General features: G+C 58.9%; 2 long non-coding RNA genes across 2 annotated transcripts in view; one reads left to right on the plus strand and one right to left on the minus strand.

Moving 5' to 3' along the window:
* On the plus strand, positions 1–15,666 carry LOC135364384 (uncharacterized). The gene is made up of 3 exons (XR_010411314.1): positions 1–255; positions 9,704–9,996; positions 11,351–15,666. It is a non-coding gene; the product is annotated as an uncharacterized LOC135364384 (long non-coding RNA).
* LOC135364383 (uncharacterized) overlaps positions 908–16,402 on the minus strand; it is an 18,456-nt gene continuing 2,961 nt past the window's right edge. Inside the window, exons 2-3 of the long non-coding RNA XR_010411313.1 lie at positions 9,697–9,983; positions 908–1,973 (exon numbers count right to left, since the gene is read on the minus strand). This is a non-coding gene — a long non-coding RNA (uncharacterized LOC135364383). The remainder of the gene's footprint in view (positions 1,974–9,696; positions 9,984–16,402) is intronic.

Raw genomic sequence — 16,402 nt, forward strand, 5'->3', positions numbered from 1 at the left:
GAAGCCCGCCTGACAATGGAAGAAGGCAGCCCCAACAGAACATTGAGATACAATGGGTCATCACCATCAGGAGGTGGGAGAACCAGTGGAGAAGAATAAATCAGGGAGAGAATGGGGAGTCTGGGGACCACGGAGTCGGCGGGGAGGCCTCACTGAATCGGTGACATTTGAGCTGAAAGCCGAGCGGTGCGAGTGTGAGCTAGGCAGATGTGCAGGGAAAAGAAACCTGAGGCATAAGGAACAGCATCAGCAATGGTAAGTGCCGGAAGTAAGTGCCAGCTGAATTTGGGGACCAGCTAGAGGCAGTGGGCGAGGGGAGAGTGGGGGGAGCTGAGCTCAGAGAGGTCTGGGGCAGATCCTGTAGGGCCTGTGGGTCACTGTCAGGACTTGGGGGAGGCAGGAGCCACTGGAGGTGGGAGCCAGCTGCTGTGCAGAGAAGAACCACAGGCGTGAGGGCAGAAGGAGGGAAACGGGTCAGGAGACCACCGCAGGCGTCCAGGCAAGAGATCATGGCCACCCGGATTAGAGTGGCACATGGAGGTGTGAGAAGCAATGGGATCCTGGATTATTCTGAACATGGACCCGATAGGATTTGCCGTGGGTTATGTTCCAGTGAGCTACTGCTGTCTAACAAACAGACCCAAAACTTAGCACCTTGAAACAATCAGAATCATTTCATTATTTCTCGTGGTTTCTGCAGCTCAGGGATTTGGCATGGGCCCAGATTGGTGGTCTGGCTTGGGGTCTCGCGTGTAGCTGTAGTCCGTGGCTGGAGCTGGAACGGCGGGGTGGGAGGCAGTGTGCGCTGGCTGGGTGTCTTTCCCCCTCCTTCCGTCCAGCCACGGCCTCTCCGTTTGGTCCGTGTGGGCTCATTGGGCTTCCTCACAGCATGGCGGCCCAGAGCCTGAGGGGAGAGTCCCGAGAGAACCAAGTGGAAGCTACACTGCATTTCCTGACCTAGCTCGGAAGCCACAGAGCATCGCTTTTGCAAACTCAAGTCTATCTGGATTTTTTTTTTTTTAAGATTTTATTTATTTATTTGAGAGAGAGAATGAGAGAGAGAGAGAGAGCACATGAGAGGGGGGGAGGGTCAGAGGGAGAGGCAGACTCCCCGCCGAGCAGGGAGCCCGATGCGGGACTCGATCCCGGGACTCCAGGATCATGACCTGAGCCGAAGGCAGTCGCTTAACCAACTGAGCCACCCAGGCGCCCCCAAGTCTATCTGGATTTAAGAAGAGGAACACAGGAGGAGCATCGGCAGCGCACCGCGAAGAGCGTGTGGGATGGGAGATACTGCTGTGGTTCTCTCTGGAAAATGCCACCTGTCACAGACTGAAAAAGTAGATAGAATCTGGGTGCTGTCACTGGGTGACGTGACCAAATTGCTCAGCCTCTTCACGCCTCCGCTTCCTTGTTTGTAAGGGGGAGCAGGTACCAGCCATGTCCCAAGGTTGGGATTCCACGCGAGCCATGCCTCTCCCAGGGGTGGGCTCCGTGGACGGGAGCTTCCCCGGCCCACGTCTCGCCAGCCATGTTCACTCCACTGGGCAGTCCCGGGAGGCTCTCGTCCACAGAGACGACAGAAGCAAGACGGTGAGCGGCTGGGCCTTGTGGCGGCTGTCGACCCTGCGCCATCTGTCCCGGCCCGGGCTGCCCTCCTCGCGTGTGTACGTGTGTGCACACCCATGGGCCCAGTGCCCGCGAGCACGTCCCTCCCCCTGCCATGCTGTGGGGGCATCTCAGCCTCTAGCTAGCGGCTCCAGCAGGAAACCTTGCCTCGTCTGCTTTAGCCAGACGCTCCTCTGGTGCTGCCAATTCCCCTCAAAGCCAGTTATCAGCGTGGCCCCCCCTTGACCTTTCTTGGGCCAGACCTGTCATGGTCGCCTCCGCCCTGCTGGGTCCCTCGATCCTCCTCAGGCCTTCTTTCCAGGCCCATGTGGCAACAGAGCTGTTCCCGATACAGGCGTGGAATTCTAGAAAGGGCGACAGTGTAGAGCTAGAAGTCAGGTCAGTGTTTGCCAGGGCCAGGGCCAGGGGCACGAAGGAAATTTTCGGGTGAAGAACGTGTCCTATGTCCTGATTGAGGTGGGGGTTACACAACTGTATATGTTCGAGGTTTGACACCTGCTGACTTTTACACCTTGCTAAGCTGACAACAACAGAACTTTCCCAGGTTCCTCATCTATTTGAGTGCTTGTCGACCACCTGCGGTGTGTCCCACATTGTCCTAGGTACTGGGGCCCAAAGCGGTGGGCAAAGCAGGCGCGATCCCCGTCTTCATTGGGGGGCGGTCGGGGGCAGACGAATTATAGCTACAGGATACATAACAAGCAGCGATGCTAGGGGAGAAGCAAAGCAGCCGAGGAGCTGGGGGGGCCAAGTTCATTTCGACGCCTTCGGCGACCTGTCCCCTCTCCACGGTCCCCTCCTAGAAGTCTCCCTTTGCGACCGTTCCCCAGCAGCCCCGGTGGGGCCAGGCTCTGGGAGAGGGGGCCTGATGGCCGGTGCTTCCTGTCTCACCAGGAAAGGACAGTGGGACGGGACACGTGCCCTGTGCCCTGTGCTCCCACCTCAGTGGCAGGACGAGGGGACATAGGCACGCCCTCGGCACACACATTCTCCTCGGACATCGGTGTGCACACGCCAACACGGGGCTCTGGGCTGCGTGTAAATCCACACCCCGACGTTGGTGCCTGTTCTCTTTCAATCCCATTCGACGGCTTCCACGTTCTTTAGGAGCACATTCTGGGTGCAAACACAGGTGGGTGTGCACTTGCACACGCACGGACATCCTGGCTCTGCTGCATACGTGGGGAGGGCTGGTGCTTACCCTTCACGTGTTCTGTCTCTGTCTTCCCAACGGCGCGATCATGGCCACATCTTACAGATGGGGAAACCGAGGTGCTAAGGGGGTAGTTATCTTGCCCTGAATCTGCATGACAGCGGAGAGCCGGGATCTGAAGCCAGGCCGTCTGGCTCTGCGGTCTGGTGTTGGTGGCTCTCCATGGAGATCACCAGGTGTTGGGGGCACCTGTTTTCAGTGTCTCCTGCTCATCGGGAGGCCCCATGCCTCATGTGTGCACAGCACCTCAGGGTTGACCAAGCCCTCTCCCATCCTGAGATGCGACAGTGATGGGTCTTGCTCAAGGTCACACAGGGGTTGATGGCAAAACCAGGACCAGGCCCCCTATCCCTGACTCCTGGCCTCTCGATCTTGCCCTGCCCTCCAGGGCTGTTGAGCTGCTGGTCACTGCCCTCTTGCTGCATAGACTCAGGAATTTTCTGGAGAGCCGCGAGCAAGGGGAGGTGTGAGGAGGCAATAGTGTATCACTGGGCAGGATGAGGAGGCTTCCCGAGGAGGCAGAATATCCAGCCTAGTTCTGGGGGGGGGCTAAGGGGACAGAGGGGGAGACTGAGGGGCCAGATGTCCTGGGTTCTGGGACTGGCTCCTGCAGGGGGCGGAGCACAGCAGGTGCGCCTCATCCCTGCCTGTTTGATGGGGGCGGCTTGTCCCAGCCAGATGATAGGGACCCTAGAATCCGGACCTTCCCCCCACGACCCCAGGGAGAGCAGGGTCAAGGCCAGGGATGAGGGAAACCTAAGCAGGGTACCTGTCTGGAGATGAGGAATGTCGGCCCAGGAATGTGGCTCCCAGCCCATCCTTGCTCTCTCCGTCCTCTGTAGCAGGCTGTGCCCGGCCAGGCATTGTTCGCAGGTTTAAAAATAAAGGCATCTTGGCCTGGGCCCGGCTGGCAGAGGGGCGGAGGGGGTGGCCCTGCCCCAGGCCTGAAGGGCATCTGGCTGGAAAAGGAGGCCTCACCCAGCTCCACCACCAGCATAGTTGGAAGTGGGGGGGGGGGGCGGTCCCCAGAGACTTGCCAGCACCTCAGCTTCTGCGACGAGATGCAGGCAGAGGGTACCTGGATACCGGCTGTCCTGTCCTCACTCCGGCCACTCAGGGCTGCCCATCACCCTCACCAGAAGCTTCCAATAACCTGGGGCCACTGGGGAGACCCAAGTCTCCCCCCAGCACCCTCTCTCCCCCACCAACTGGTAATACCGACAATAAGAGCTGTGTCCCAACAGCCCCGGTGGGGAAGGTACTGTTATTACCATTAAGCAAATGAGAAAATCGAGGCTCAGAGAGGTTTAGTAACTTGCCCAAGGCCACACAGCTGGCCAGTGGAGGAGACAGGGCTCAAACCCAGGTCTGTCTGACTCCTGAGTCAGGGTCTTAACCAGGTGCCCCACTGTCCCTCGACACTCCAGGGCTCCACCTCCTCCCAGGCTCCTGTTCCAAGCTCTCTTCCTGGCCAGCAGAGGCAAGAAAGAAGCAGTCTACTTCTCCCAGGGGGTCAGGGAGGGAGGCAACCAACAGATGAGGAGTGCTGGTGTGTGCCAGGGCCCGGGGTGGGGGCGGGCTTGGTGTGACCTTATTCAATTCTTACACCAAGCCCTTGCATATGGGGATCATCTCCATTTTGTAGATTAGGAAACTGAGGCCCAGAGAGGCAGTCACTGTCGAGATAGGATTTGAACCCAGATCAGCCTCAGCCCAAAGCACTTTTCCCCACACTCGGTGACTGAAGGGTTAATAGGAATCTCCAACACGGAGCACTACCTCCCCACACCCCAACAGGGTTCAAGTAGAAACCAAGAGGCACTGAGGGTGTGGGTACCTGGAGGGAAGAGTGTGATGGGGAGTGGGGGGGTCAGTTGCCAGGGAACGAGCTCCCCCACTCCTGGAGAGATGGTAAGTAGCTACTGCAGGCCAGCAGTTCAGGCAGCCCCAGTGGGCCCCAGGGCAGGATGCCCCCCACCTGAGATGGGACCGGCAGGGCCCTGCCCTTCCCTGGTGGCTCATGGCTGCCAGCCTCCCTGTTCCAGACGAGATCCGGTGATCCCCCGTCCGCCCCCGAGGCCTCTGCCGAGGTTGGCACACTGATGCTGGCTCCGGAAAGCGACATTCCAGAGGCCCCCCGCAACTCGCTGCCAACCTCGGATTCTTGGCAGAGCCGGGGGGCGGGCGGGTGGCAGTTGGGGAGGATTGTGGGAGGGGCCAGAGTCAGAACACCTGTCCACAGGATGTGAGAGGAACCAGGCCAGAGACAGAGCAGGAACCACCCCCCCGCCTTCCAGGGACTGCATCTCTGGCCTGCTCACCCATACCCCAGCAGGAGCCTGGGCGGAGGGCAGCGTCTCACACACGGCGGTCTTGAAAAGACACATCCTTTTCAGGTGGCCAAGTTCCTCTTCCATAAAAGGTTTTCCAGGCAGAGTTCCCACTTGCTGTGCGACCTTGGGCAGACACACGCTCTCTCTGGGCCTCAGAGACTCACGAGAGGGCCGAAGCAGGAAAATCGTGAAGGTGCCCTCCAGCCAACAGTGTTTATTATGCCAAGGTGCTGTGACTTTAGTCTCCTCCCCAGGCTCCCTGCTGATCCCTCTCCACACAGCAAGCAGCCAACAGGTCCTCCTAAATCTCTGGGAGGCTGGGGCTCCCCTGCCCCTCACCCCGACGAGGGTGCCTCCCTTCGCTCCGGGGATGCTGCTCTGGCCTCTTCCCCATCTGGCCCCCGCTGCCTCCTGCCCCCTGGACCTGCCCCTCTCCCTCCTGGGAGTGGACTCTTGGCCTCCAGACTGCCCCAAACCAGACACGTTTCTTCTCTCCTTGGAGTCTGCCCTTGCCCCTCCTCTAGCCTGGAGGGCTCAGCCCCACCCAGCTCTTCGAATAGTTCTTTCTGGCCATCCAAGTCTCAGCTCAAATGTCGCCTCTCCGAGAGGCCTCCCCTGACCCTCTCTCTAAATCTGGGCCAGCCACCCCACCCCGGTTTCGTGATCATATCTCTCTGATTTATTTCCTTCATAACATGTGTCAAAATGAAAGCGATCTTGGTCATTGACTGTTCACTTGCTGATTGTCCTTCTTCCTCCGTACTGTCCACGCTCCCGGAGGGCAGGTCCGCTCTTTCCCCAGCGCTGGGCCGGGCATGCAGCCCGCGCTCAGCCAGTCTTTTCTCAGCGAACGGCTGGAGACCTTGTGCGTATTCCCACACGCCCCAGACCCCTGGTTCCTCACCATGTGCCTCTTCCCTGGAAGCTCGCCCGCCCCTCTGCCTCTGCAGCTTCTCCCCGCCCAGGCCGGTGCTGAAGTTCTTGGGGACTCAGCTCAGGGCCGGGCAGCCTGAGGGGCAGGGCAGGCAGGGCGGGAAGACCCCTGGTCCCCGAATCCCCTGGCCGCCCACTCCCCACGAGCAGGAGAACGGCCCTGGACCTGGAAACCCCCTGGGTCTGGCTGCTGGGGCAGGCAGTTCTGGGGTGACCTCATCGTCTTGAAAGGAGGGCAGCAGGGGCAGGAAGCAGAGGACGCATGAGATGGGCTAAATTTAGAGCGTTTGATTCAGCCCAGGCGGGACAATATTCCTGGAGTCCCCATTGTTCGTGAGGGGCCAGAGGGCAGGCTGTCCATTGAATGGCTGGGTCTGAGCCATGCCAAGCTGTCTGGGCAAGCAGAGTGGGGGGTGGTGGGGGGTGGGCGGGGTGGCCCGCTCCTTGCTGGGGGAGAAGGCACGCCAAGGGTCCTAGGGGCAGAGCCAGGGGGGGGGGGTGCAGGCGCTGGGGGCGCTGCCCTTGGGATTAAGGCCCAAGGTGGGAAGGAGGATGCCTTAGAGATGAGGAATGGGGCTCTGGGTGATAACTGCTCAGCTGTGTGACCCTCACAAGGGTCAGGACAGCCATTAGTCCCCCTCCCTAGTCTACCATCTTCCAGGCCAGGAGCCTGAGGCTCAGACCCAGCAAACGAGCTGCCCAGGCCACACAGATGCCGTGTCCTGATTCCCAGCCTGGGTCGGCAGCAGTCAGCTGCGCCCGAGCCCGCTGCCCTCCCAACCAGGACAGGTGCTACGGGCCCTCACCCGGGCAAAGCCCTCTCCCTGCAAGGCCAGGCAGCTGCAGGGGGGACATGAGAGGAGGGTGCCTCCGCCTGCGCAGGCTCCAGAACTCGTTGCCATGGCAACCCAGGGTCCAAGCCTGCCCTGCTCTGGAGGCGATCCTGAAGCCGAGGATTTCCCTGGGTGAGTGGGCAGGGGCTGGAGCTGGCTTCTGACCCTTGCCTGCCAGAGCCCAAGACTGGGCCAGTGGCCCTGCCTAGCTGCCTGGGCTCCTCACACGGCCAGTGCTAGGCCACTGCTCCTTGATGGTGTCCTGTTTCTACACCCACACTGCGGCCAGGCAGCCAAAAGAGGGTGGGGATTGTCCTCCATTCGAGGCCTTCTCCCTGGATGGAGAAGGAGCCTCTTCCCCCACCTTGCAGGCTGTGAGTCCTTCCTGCAAGTCCTACTGAGGCCCAGGGAACTCCTTGGGCCACCTGCCCTTGGAAATGGGGGGGGGGACTAGAAGTTCCAATGGACCCGATCTTCCCACTGACCTGTGACGGGCACAGGGAGAGGACCAAGGATGCTCACTGTGGGTCCTGCCCTCTTTCCTCTTCCCAGCTCAGGGAGGGCCTTGGGAATGAAGCCCAGGCCCCCTCCCCCCGCCCATAGTTGCAGGTGAGTAACCTGAGCGTCTGAGCCCAGATGAGGCTTGTCTCTCACCATACATGGGGCAGCAGCCTCGCCTGTCCTCCTGGGCCCTGCCCACTGCCAGTGCCCGGGCTCCAGACCCCCTCTGCCTGGAGCCCCACCGCCCTGCCCCGGGCGGTGGCCCAAGGCTGTTCGCTGCTCCTCTTGATTTCACATCATGACTCATGTTATCATGTTCTCAGGAGCTGAGTAACCACCTGAGTTATTTATACCCTGGCTTAGCAGGCTTCCTTCCCTCCTCCCAGAACTCAGGCAGGGAGGACTGGGAGGGGGTGGGGAGGAATCTGGGAGGGGGGATGTGGGCTGGGAGAAGGCAGCTGAGCACCCCCCATATCACCTCCCCTGGGGTACCACCCCCGTAAAGCACTCAAAAATAACTGTGACTATCCCAGCACAACAGGATGGGCCTGGATCTATGGCATCGATATATAGGTATTATGATGGTTTGGGGAGGGGGGAATTCCTTTCCCGAGCGAGTCACCCGTCTGGAAAAATAAAGAAGGAAAAAGCTGAAATTTTTTCCTTCCATCAAAACAGGAAGGAGCTGGGGGAGGTGGGGTGGCGGTGGATGGGGAGATGACGGGTGGAGGCTGAGATGCATCCTCCACCCTATGGTGGTCTTCAGGGAGGGGAGGCCTGGGGCGCCTGCACACAGGGCCCACTGGCCCACGGCTGGCCCTGGGTGTCCCCGCTGTGGGCATCCCTGGCTGCCCAGGAATGTTTTCGTCCCCTCCCTCCCAGGCCTGTGTACGTTCATGGACACACATAGATGCCCACGTGCACACAGACCCATGTCCCTCCTCCTCCCCACCCCGTCCCTCTTATACACACATCACACAGACACACTCGCTCACCCCCACGTGCCCCTACCAGATCCCACAAGAGAAAAGATCTCACTCTGGGTGGGCTGGACTTGGGAGGTCTGCCTTCCTGACTTATCTGTTTTTCCCTCCCCTTGAGCACTGTTCTGGGAGTCCTAAAACTTAAGTTCATCTCTGACTTTGCTCCAACAATGACCAGCAGGATGACCTCAGGCAAGTCACATTTCCTCTCTGGAGCCTCAGTTTCTCATCTGTAATAAGGGTCCGGCCATTCCCATGCTGCTTCCCTCGGAGGCCAACGGTGGGAATAGCCTCGTCCAAGCCAGGGGAATCGGAACCAGAGTTCCCATTTCCTGAGAGCTCTCTATGGGCTAAGCATCTACAATCAGTCGCTAGATTAGTCCCATCACCCAATGTGCTAGTTCCAGAATTATCCTCATCTACGGTCCAGAGGGCAGGGTCTCACCCAGGGTTACACAGCTGGGGTGTGGTGGAGGTTGGTTTTGAACTCTGGGCTCCTCTGGGGAAGGATGAAGGAGGTGCCGTCAGAGTACCAAGGAGGAGGAGGGGAGGAGCAGGAGGTGGAAGAGGGAGATCTCGCTTCTTTGGCCTCGTGCTCCCACCTGGGACCATGGGTGACAACGCTGCATCGTCAGCAGGGATGTGCCCTGGTGGCCAGGGGGCGCATCTGTGCCCAACGAGCATTATGCCCACTGTGGTGGTGGTTCCCATTAAGACGATTAGTCACTCCCACTGGGCTGCCCTGTTTGCTTATTGACTTATGTAAGCACCGCCTGAAGGTGTTTGTATAGTTCTCCGTCTTTCTGTCTGTCTGCCACCTGCCTGCCTCGGCCTGTATGCCCCTCAAGGGTAGGGGGCTCCGGAGAGGTGAGCTGGCAATGTAACACCTAATTCTTTGTGAGGACAAGTCTGGGGTACCGGGCAGGGCATGTCTGCACATACTCCCCACAGTCAGATTGTGTTGGGACCCCATTCTACAGATGAGAACCCTGGGGTCCTGGATTTTGCTCCTTCCAGCTCCACACTGGGCAGGCCCAGGACGGCCACTCCTGGAGTTGCAGCTCTGAAGCCCGTGGCACTGGCTCAAATCTGGCTTGGAGACCTCCTGCTCATGTGAATCAGGGTTGTGTGATCTCCCCAGGACTCAGTTTTCTTGTCTGCAAAATGGGGATAATACACTTTGTTCTCCCTGGATCGTCGGGGGGCTCAAGGGGGCTGATGTATGAGTTCGGTCCATGTGAGATCACGCTGCTTGACCATTTTTGACTTACCCTTTAGATCAGTGCTTCTCAAACTGCTGTGCCCACGGGCCGCTGGGAGTCTTCTTCAAATGCGGATGCTGACCTGGCAGGTCTGGGGCGGGCCTGGCACTGGGCACTCCTGACAAGCCCCCAGGTGCAGGAGCGGCTGGTCGGCGGACCACACTCTCCGGAGCAACGGTGTGGAGCTCGACAACAGTGAACAGGTAGTGGCCGAGCTGTGTGCTGAGCAACCGCGCCGCGCCAGGTACCGGTGGGCACCTCGGCAACCACTCTCACGTCCAGTCCTCACAGCAACCCTGCAAGGCAAAGGTAGCGATCCTGCTTCGCAGCTGAAGAAACTGAGGTTCAGAGAGGTCAATGTCCTGCCCAAGGACACACAGCCAGTAACAGGTTACAGCAGGGTCTCAAAGCCAGGCCTGCGGGGCTTACCCACCAGGGTCCTTGCCCATGGATCCAAACCCCTGCACGGGCTCAGGGTCCCTGCCCTCGACAAGCTCACTGGCCTCGGGGGTGAGGGGTTGTGAAACTAAGATACATCCAGGACATGGGAGCATCCTCAAATGGCCTCTGGGCAGTGCTGAGAAGGGACAACTTGCCACTTCTGGGAAGTCACTCCAGGGAAACCTCCCCAGCGGGTAGGCAGGACGGGTGAGGAAGTGAGCAAGATGTGGTTGGAGAGGAGAGAGAAGGCTGCACTGGGAGAGGGATCTTCGCAAGTAAAAGTGTGGTCTGGGTAAAAATCAGCCATCCACTCTTCCTTGTGAACTCCAGCTTTTCCCGGAACCTTCTCTCATACCCACCTGCTTCCCTCCCTCTCCCACTGACCACACTTCTAGAGTCACCGCCCTGGGGTCCTTGCGCCACCCCCCCCCCGCCCCCACCGAGGAGGAGAGGGCTGGGGTTCCCTGCCATTGGCAGAACTGTTGCTCATTCCTGTCTCTGACATACTGTGTGATCTTGGGCAAGTCACATGATGTCTCTGAACCTCAAGTATCCCATCCGAACGGCCTTGGCTTGTACAGCAGGGACAGAGGCTTGAACATCAATGCTGTGTCAGACTTTCTCCCAAAGGAGGGCTTCCTAATGGCGGTGGGAGGAGATGGGGACTCTGGTGGCAAGCTGCGGAAAGGAAGTGAGGGAGGCAAGGACCATCCATTACCTGCCATCTGTGTCTCCTTTCTAGCAGCCTCCCCTGTCCAGTGCCAGCCCACCATGGTGGGGCACCGCTCATGGCAGAGAGAGGAGGCTCCTTCAGCCGGGGGTCCAGCCTAGTGCCCACCAGAGGGTCCTACCCAGATAGAGGTGGAGCGAAGCCAAAACCAGTGGGTGAGGGAGGGCAGGGCCCAGGTGACTGGGCAGCTGTGTTTCCTCTTTGCCCGGCCTGGCAGGCAGATGCCCAGACGTCCAGAGGGTGAGGCTGGCACCAGGCTGCCCAGGTTCAAGTTCCAGCTCTGCCCTTGCTCATCCTTGACCATGCCAAAGCTGCTCCCGATCTCGGTTTCCCCATCTGTAAAATGGGGATGCTATAGTTCCTCTCTCATGGGCAGGTTGTGAGGCTTAACTGGGTGACTATACCTGAAGGCCTGGGCTCATTTGCTCTCAGGTATATGGAGGATGAATCTGTGACTTTATCACTGTGATTAGCTTCTCATCCTTTTGACAGGCCCATCATGTTTCCTGCAGTGACAAATATCTTCCTCCGGAGAGCTGGGGAGGATCTGCGTGCTGCTGTACCCCCACCCAGAGGGGCTGCCTGCTACCTGCCCGCCCCTCTCTCCCTCCTGCCTGATCCCAGTCAAATCTTCAGAGCACAGGGCGGCAAGGACATCCTGATTTGGGAAGGGCTGGCTAACCCAGATCTAGTACACAACCTCCCGTCTGTGAGGCCACAAATGACTCCCCGCCCTGGGGTGGTGGGAGGTCCTGGGGGCCCACGGCCTCCAGCCCTGCCCAGCCTCCTCCACGTAGCTCACTTAATTTGTTTAGTTTTCTGCATGGAAAGTGACATGAAACGCTGGGCGGCTCTGATCCAGGCCACGCAGCGGGGCACCACGTTACGGGGAGACGGCAAAAGTGTGGGCTTTGGCATCACGGCTCCGGATTCAAATCTTGGCACTGCTGCTTCCTTGCTGGGTGATGCCGGGCAAGCGAGTGTCCGTCTCTGAGCCTCAGCGCCCCCTCCCTCAGGTCTGAACAAGAAAGGGCACCAGGCCTCCAGGAAGTGGCCTCGTTCCTTTGCTGGTAGAATGGTGACAATTGCTATGCTTTCCTCAGGCAGAGCGCTTGGCCCAGGGCGAATGCTCCGTAAGGGAGGTGTCACGGGTACCAGAGGCCCAGCCCGTGAGCAGCCAGGGGTGCCGTAAGGATGAACCTTCTCTGGGGAAAGCTGACCAGCACCAGCTCTGGGGTGGGGTCATCTCCCAGCCTGTTTGGGGAGGGGGGGCTCTGCTCCCATTTCCAGCCAGCTTCCAGGACAGGTAGATCTGAGCTGTCCCGTCCAAACATCCTCTTCCTTGTCTGGAGACTAGCGGAGCTAAAAATGCATTGCTCAGCCCCAGGAAAACAAACACTGAGCTTCCCTTGCCTTTGTCTACAGGACACGAGGCCCAAAGCTGCAGAGGCAGCGCGGTGGGCTCCCCCAGGCTGCCCTCAGCCTGGGGGGTCTGTCTGCCTGTCTGTCTGCCTTCCTGGGGTCTCTCCTGCCTCCCCGGTCCTCACAGCCACAGTGGCCAGAGCCTCACCGCGTGTGGGCGTCTCCAACAGAAGTGGTGGGGGGCTCTACGTGAGGACCGCCCCCCTTCCAGGTGATGTGCCCGTAGCCTGCCCAGCCTTGGGCTCCTCCCCTAGCCCACAGGTGGGGCTGTGCGCATGCGCATGTGCCTATGGCTGGAGCGGTAACAACGATCAGCCCAGCAACCAACGCGTGTGGAGCGCTCCCGCCACGCTTTCAACACCGAGGATGTGTTAACCTCGTGAGGTGATCACTATTGTTATCCACATTTTATAGATGAGAAAACTGAGGCTCAGAAAGGTGAAGTTCAAGGTCACGGGCTAGTCAATGGCAGAGCAGGCTTTGAACCCGGGCAGTCTTTGCTGGAAAGCCTCGTCCCCGGTAGCCTGCAAGCCTCCGGTTCCTCACCCACGAAAGGAGCAGCAACGCTGCAGTCGCTCCCTTCCTGGGTGAGGGTGAAGCAGGCCCAGGCCTTGCAGCCCGGGAGGCGGGGGCAGGGCAGCGAGGGGCTCTGGGTGCGCTGACTGCAGCTACATGGTGAGGGGGTATGTGCGTCCTTTGCCATCATACAGCCTGGGGCTGGGACCTCAGGCCATTTGTGGCTTGGCCTTGGACTGTCCCCAATTTGGAGCCGAACATCCCCTGGCCATCAAGCTGGGAAAAGCACACTTGCCTGGCACTGCTAGGGCTCTCAGGAGAGCGGGGATACCCACTCTGGACTTGAGGGTCCAAGTCTGCCCTGGGGATGGAAACCAGCTCCTTTCTTGGCCCTGAGCCCCACTCTCAGGGTATGAGAAGTTTTTGATGGAGGAGAGCTTAGACTGCTCTAGACACACAGTCTAAAAAGCCCTGGCCTTGGGCGGGCCCCTCAGCAATTAGCTGAGGGCCGTGGCCACTTGGTTTTCTGCTGAGCTCACAGCTATCAAGGGGGTTGGGGGGGGGTAAGAGTTATGGGGTGTGGCCCCCAGCCCACATAACCAGCTCCCAGACTGATTCCCAGACCTATTGGAAAGCCTGATTCCTCGGGGCCCCAATGCCAAAGATGGGCCGGGGTCTTTCCAGGTCTGTGAGGTGCCCCTGTGCATTCGGATTTAGAGGCTCACGTTACAAGCCCCCTCCCTGACCCCTTCTACCCCTCAGGCAGGGCATGGCAGCTTTGCCCCAAAAGGGCCAGGACTCAAAGGAAGAAATAGGCCAGATATTTACTCATTTATTAATTCCTTTAGCAGACTTTTATGGAGCAACTGCTGTATCGTGGGAGCTGGAATGAGGCCCTTGCTCACCCGGATCTCATTCTAGTGCTAGACTGATAAATGGGCAATGACAATACCATGGGGCACATGCTGTGGGAACCCAGAGCAAGTACCAAGCCCAGGGGGCTTAGCTGGAGGAGGTGCTAAGCCAAGTCACAGGAGGAAGAGGAGGAGGTGTTCTTTAGAGAATTGCTCCTGTGGAAAGACCCCCACATTGGCATGTGTCTGCAAGGAGAGGGTACAGGAAAGGGGTTCTCCTCAGCATGGCATTCAGGCCGGGTGCCCTGTGGTTCCAGCTGCCTCTGCCGTCCCTGTCCTGCCCCTTCGAACCAGTGCACAAAGACATCTGGACTGTATTGATCTGTGTCTATCTCACTCAAGAGCCTGGTAGGTGCCAGAATCCCGGCTCTGGGTCTCCCGTATTACATTTCTTCATAGGGCCTGCAGACAAGTGGGTGCTCAATGATGCTGCTCCCAATAGCCTCCTCTCTTTGTATCCCTCCCCTGAGGCTGAGCCGTGTGCTCCCTCCTTTGTGCTCCTACAGTACTTTGTAAGTCAGAACTCATGTCTGTACAGCACTTTCAGTTGGCAAAGCACCTGTACACATATTCATGTGTTTGATGCTCACAAAAGTGTAAAATGTGTCCTAATTATCATCATCAATCATCCCCTGCCAAGAGGCAGCATAGCATGGTGGTTTAAGCATGGGGGCTCCACAGCTGGAATGCTTGGGTTGGAGTCTAGTCTCTACCACTTACTGGCTGTGTGACCTTGAACAAGTTGCTTAACTTCTCTGTGCTTCAATGTCCCCACTTGTAAGATAGGAGCAACATACCTCACAGGAGCATGGAGAGGCTACATGTCGAGTAAGAACATGACCTATTACACGGTCCCCTCGATAATAATGGTGGCTGTTCCCATCTCTTTTATGGACAAGATCCAGAAGGTCAAGGTCAACATCACCTAGCGTCCTGTGGTTTTATCTCTAAGTCTTTAGACTTCAAATCTTGTGTTTTGGGATTATCTTCCCATCCCCCCACCCCCAATCTCCCTCGTCACCCTGTCTCCTAATTTATCTGTTTATGCATCTGTCTGTCCTTCTGGATAGGGGCTCCTCCAGGGTAGGAGTGTGTACCAGTCTTGGGCTGTCTCCCCAGCACCTGGAATAGTGCCTGGCCACCGGGGAACACTCAAATTCCGTGTTGAAGGGATGATGCACCCCGTGTGCCAGGCATCATGCTCAGTCTTTCCAGATGGACTATCTCATCTGAGCCTCCAGACCACTTTAGGAGGTAGTGAAGAATTCTACAACTGCACTGAGGTACAATAAAACGCATAGATCCATTTTGATAGAGGTATATACCCGTGAACTCATCATTCCCAGCAAGGCTGACAAACATCCCCATCACCCCTAAAATTTTCTCAGGCCTCCTTGAAATCCTTCTCTCCCTCCAATTCTAGATTTATTTCTAGTTTATAGGGGAGGAAACCGAGGTACGGAGGGGTTAAGCTTCCCAGAGACACCCGACCAGCTCAAGTGGCCACACCAGGATTTGAACCAAGGGGACCTGCCCCCGGCCTGCCTCCCGGCCACGGTGCCACGCTGCCTAGGCGGTCCTGGGTAGAGGGTGGGTACTTGTGGCTGTTTGTAAAGAGGCCCGCCTGGCCAAGTCCTCCCTCCCTCCTCCGCGCCCCCGCAGCCCCCTCCCCCCCTCCCCCGGCCCCGCTCAGGTCCAAGAAGATGGCTCATGAAGAGACAGCGGGTGTGCCTGTCTCTGCGACGGAGGCGTGAGGAGCGGGCTGGCACCCCAAAGGGATGTCTGGGTGCCAAGGGCAGCCGACGGAGACCGTGCAAGGGGACCAGATAAAGGTGTCCTACAGCCAGGAGCCAGGCGATGCAGTGAGCCTGCGGGTCCCCTGGTGGGTGCTGGGCGCGTCGGGGGTGCGTGTGACTCTGTGACTGACCGCGTGTGTGGCTGCTGAAGGCAGGGCCACCGCAGCTCTTGGTGCTGGGGGTGGAAGGCGTTAACTGTGTGAATGCTGGTGGGGGTGGGCTCAAAAGCCCGGGGGGCCGAGGGAGGTAGTAAACATCAGGGTGACTGGGATTGTGATGGCGGCCCGGCAAGGATGCTGCAGGGTTGTGGGGGTTTGTGTGACTTTGCAGTTCAACACATTGGGAGCGCCTGTGGTGCGCCCGGCAACCAGCGAGGAGGTGGAGACACAGACCCAGCTTTCTGCTGAATGGTACTGGCTGCGGGGTCTGTGGGATCACCTTGTGGCCGGCTCGGGGCTCCGTGCTGTTTGCCCTTTCTGGCCCTAGGTCCTCCCAAGAACCCTATCCCACTCAGAGGCTAGGCGGAAGAGCACAGAAAGGAAGTGACTTGCCCAAGGTGACCCAGCTACTCAGCGCCAGGGCAGGATGTGAACCAAGCTGCGGATCCTGAGTCCTTCACCGCTATGCCTGGGTCAGAGTGCAAGTGCCGCCCTGGGGCTGCGCGTTTGGACTCCTGGCGGTGGCCCTGGGGACAACTCCCCGGCCACGTGGGCTAGAAATCAGGCCATGGTCACTGTGCTAAGGGGCGGGGCGCTGAGTCGCCCCTAGTTCTCCCTTCCCAGGGGCCAGATCCTGGGCAGAGGGGCTGCCGAGCTCTTAGAGACCCCTGAGCGCCCCGCCCCCGCCTCAGGCCCTCCCGGAGCTCCCCCCCCCCCCCCTTCCCGGTGCTGACTCTC

This window comes from Mirounga angustirostris, unplaced genomic scaffold (genome assembly GCF_029215605.1).
Source record: "Mirounga angustirostris isolate CCGP_5_RB_7025 unplaced genomic scaffold, mMirAng1.0.hap1 SCAF_5, whole genome shotgun sequence".
In the NCBI taxonomy this organism is placed as follows: domain Eukaryota; kingdom Metazoa; phylum Chordata; class Mammalia; order Carnivora; family Phocidae; genus Mirounga; species Mirounga angustirostris.